Source organism: Mastomys coucha, chromosome X (genome assembly GCF_008632895.1).
Source record: "Mastomys coucha isolate ucsf_1 chromosome X, UCSF_Mcou_1, whole genome shotgun sequence".
NCBI lineage: Eukaryota > Metazoa > Chordata > Mammalia > Rodentia > Muridae > Mastomys > Mastomys coucha.
In genome coordinates, this window is record NC_045030.1 from 74631183 (window position 1) to 74635649 (window position 4467).

Here is a 4467-nt window from a genome sequence, read left to right on the forward strand (position 1 = left end):
TTCTGCAGTGTTCTTATATGTCTATTCCTACCACCAAACATAAACAAATAATTCATCCTGGGACTAGATGAGACTGGTCTATTCCAGTAGCCTATATTTTCCTTCCTTTCATTCTCACAGGAAATTGACTACTTAACTCTGTTAGAAATTTTAAAAAATAAATTATTTTTCACCATTTGAACCCTGGTGTTCATCAGTTACTTTATATATATATATGAGAGAGAGAGAGTCATTTTATGATGAAAGTCTACTGTTATATAATTTTAGAGATAAGGCCAATATCACTGTATTAAGCAATTTCCCTAAAAACAACCTCAGTGATATGGAAACTCTCAGAAATATTGAGGTGGGCTCCTATTATTTCATTTTCTGGAAATTTAAGGTGTAAATGTCTTGTTCACATTTGGCTTACATGCTAGCCCACTCTGTAAAATTAAAGGGATTAAATCTATGCAACATGCCCACATTCTAAGGAATGAACTAGAGAATGGCTCAATTCTTAAAAATCCCATAATCCCAAAGAACAAACCAGTCTTAAGCTAGTCAAACTCAGAAGCTAAGAAATGAATTGAATAAATACTTTAAGTAACCTTTCACTTGAGCTTGGCATTTCTAAAGGACAGAAGGGGAATCTTGGGGAGCAAATAGGGTTCCTCATTGATTAATAAAGAACACTGGGACAGTGTTCAGAAGAATCAATCATTTGTAACCTGAATTTTTTCCACTCAGATTTCTACACTGTCAATTACTGCCTGAAATGACCTAGCTAATTTGCATTTTAGGATGTCAGGTGGTAAAATTACTTTTCACTGCAACCTTCTCAAGCCTTGATTGGGTTTACTTGTTTATTTAGTAAATGAAGCAAGGATTCTGAAAAAAATTATGGTGGACAAAGAGTTTGTTTTTAAATTGAGAAGACATCTGCAGGGGGTGTAGCCACCAGAGAGAGACATGTCATAGATTTAAAGGAAATGAAACATGTACACAGAGAACACTGAGAAAAGATATCAATGAGCAGAGCACGGAACCTTATAGCCAAAGCCCTTGCAGCTGGCTTTGAGGAAAAGGGCATCTTGTCTGATCTAGTCTAAGATAGATTTGATTCAGGCAGGTGAAGGTGGCAAGCCATCTGTCCAATGTACTCGACTCATTGAAAGGCCAGTAGACCCTTTGGATTTAAGGTGAGGTAAGCACAAGAGGAAAGAAAGGAGTGACATGGAAGGAGAAGCTATAATCAGGAAATGGCTTCAGCAAAGAAGGGATTTAAGAGGAAGAGATCATCCAAAATGAAAACTAATTACAAGGGTATTATAGGAGTCAAATATGGAGACAAAAGCCTGAGCTGGCATGACAGCAGCAGTGTGAAAAGCAACATGCAGTCACATCAGGAATTTAACTAATTGCTGGAAAGCAAAGTAGCTAAGGTGTGGTGCCTTCCAGATATGGCTGTAGCATGTACCACAGCTGGCAATGCATTCACAGATCTGCTGACCACATAACAGCATTGTACATATGCAAACCCTCAAATTATACGTCTTCTCACCCTTAGGTATTATTCTGAAATGATCCCTCTGAGTGTTAATGCTCCACTTTCAGCAACTGGTTTCAGTAACAAGCTTTGTGTCTACATTTCTATTGCTTAGGATTCTTGGAAGCTTTAGATTCATGAGTGCACAGGTATTGAAAGGGACAAGAGAGAAGTACAGAGGATCAGGAAATTGAATAGAAACTTGTAGCAGTTGTTGATGGGGAACTAGGGGTAGCCACTAGAAAGTCTTAGATACCAGGGAAGGGAGAGGCTCCCAGGACCCATCAAGGATGACTTTAGCTGAAATCCCCAACAAAGGAGAGATAGAATCTGTAGAGACCACCTCCAGTAGATAGGCATGGCCTCCAGTTGAAAGATAGGGCCACCCACCCATCTCAAAAATTTTAACCCAGAAATGTTCCTGTTCAAAGAAAAGACAGGGGCAAAAAATGGAACAGAGACTGAAGGAAAGGTCATACAGAGACTGCCCCACCTAGGGATCCAGCCCATCTGCAGACACCAAACCTGGACACTATTGTAGATGCCAACAAGGGCTTGCTGACAGGAGCCTGGTATGTATGTTCCCTGAGAGGTTCAACCAGCACTTGACCACTACAAATGTAGGTACTCACAACCAACCATCAGATTGAGCCCGGAGAATCCAATGGAAGAGCTTGAGGAAGGACTGAAGGAGCTGAAGGAGATTGCAACGCCATAAGAACAATATGAACTAACTGTAACCCACCACAGAGCTCCCGGGGCCTAACCACTAACCAAAGAGTACATATGGAAGGAACCCATGGCTCCAGCTGCATATGTAGCAGACGATGGCCTTGTCAGTCATCAATGGGAGGAGAGACCCTTGGTTCTGTGAAGGCTTGATGCCCCAGTGTAGGCGAATGCCAGGGCAGTGAGGTGGGAGTGGTGGGTGGGTGGGGGAGCACCATCATAAAAGCAAGGGGAGGGAGAGGGAAGAGGGTAGTGGGATGGGGGTTGTGTGTGGGGGTAACCGGGAAGGGGGATATCATTTGAAATGTAAATGAATAAAATGATTAATTTAAAAAGGAAGGATTAAAGTCACCATTACTTAACATTTGAAAGAAAAAAACCCTAAATTTTCATCCGACTCTGTAGAATTCTCTCTAATAGTCCCTGAGAGTGATAATATCTTGGAATCTCCCATGATAGGAAGCTCAGTAGGGCTTTTGGAATATTGTTTCTCTTTTATCTTTTCTTTGAAAGTTACTTATCAGGAACTTTAGTGGGTATTTTACTATTTTTTAAATTTTTTCTTCTCTTCATTTCTGGGTCAACTCTTTATCCAGAGCACCCATTATAAGCCAAACTCTGGACTGGGCTCTAGATCAACCCTACTCCTACCACTCCTACCACTGCCTGATTACCTGGATATTATTTTGTGGCACCTAATAGTGAGAGTAGGGGTGTCTCTGACTCTTACTTTCTTCAAATAATAGACTCTCTCTTGATTTGTCTTTTTACTTCATCTCATTTACATAGACACACCAAGACAATCAGAGCCTGCCTGAGTATGCATGTATATATTATATATATGCATATATATACATATATATATATATTGTGTGTGTATGTGTGTGTGCACGCACGCACATACACACATGTATAATTTTTATCAGTTCAGTATTTAGCTGGTTTCATCTCTGGCCAGAGGGATAACAAATTCTGGGAAGAGTAGAGAAAGAGAAACCCTTACATGTTGTAAGAATGTAACTCAGTATGGCTACTATAGAAAACAGAAAGGTGTTTCCTCAAAAGTTGAACTGGGGGGCAGAGAGATGGCTCAATGATTCTCAATGATTAAGAGAACTTCCAGAGGACCTGGCTTTGATTCCCAGCACCCATTTGGCTAAGATGACCTCTCAGCTTTACTAGTTGTCAGCACATTTTACCAGCCTTAGAGCTCTACTTCAAGCAGTATTTCACACCCATGGACAATAGTCTTCTCTTCTGTGGCCAATAGAAAGAGAGGTGCACATCTATAATACAATAGCTTTCTAAATTTCAATTGGAATGGCTCCCATGTTATTGAATTGCTTTAGAAAACATGTTCTGTAATGCAAACATTGAATTAACTAGTGCTAAAATTGACATGTCTAAAAATAATCATCCATAGACTGAGTAGTCAAGTAAGCTCATTCAAAAGTGTTGGTCTCACTCCATGCCCTAATCTCCATCTCTTTACTCTTGCACTAGGTCAGAGTCTATTTCTCATATATTTGATAGGAGGAATGAGTTCTGGTCTCTATAGAAAAGCAACATGACTATTAACTGAGTGCATATTTAAAAGCAGCTAGAAGAGGCGATTTTAAGTATACACAACATAGGAAAAACAGTTTGAAGTGATCGATAAATTAATTTCTCTGATTTGAGCATATAATTATTGTTTTTCAATTAAAATACATTCACAGGGACAGTGGCAACATACAAAGGGCCTTCACAAGTCTATGCCAGATGGGGTCCCAGTGCTGAAGGAGATGGACGCATTCCCCATCCCTAACCTAGAAGCTATCTCCAGTTGATAACAGCTCAAAAAGGGAAAATTTGTTTTCATCAACAGAGTCTCACTGGGTATATAAACCACACTTAAAAGCAGGCCTCATGCGCAGCAGTATGAAATTAACTCAGTGGTTGTTTTAGAGGGTTTTTTGTTGTTGTTGTTTCATAATGCTTTGTCTGGAGGGTTTTTTGTTGTTGGGTTTTGGGGGGGGTTGTTTTGTTTTTTGGTTTTTTAATCTACAGGTATTTTGTTTATATATTATAATGTTCTGATTTGTATTTTTATGAGATTTCTATGTGTGCAACTCTGTGTGTCTGTGTCTGCATCTGTATGTGTCTCTTATGCTTTTTTTTCTTTTTTTTTTCTTTTTTGGCTTTTTATTTCTGTTATTTGTTTTGTCCTA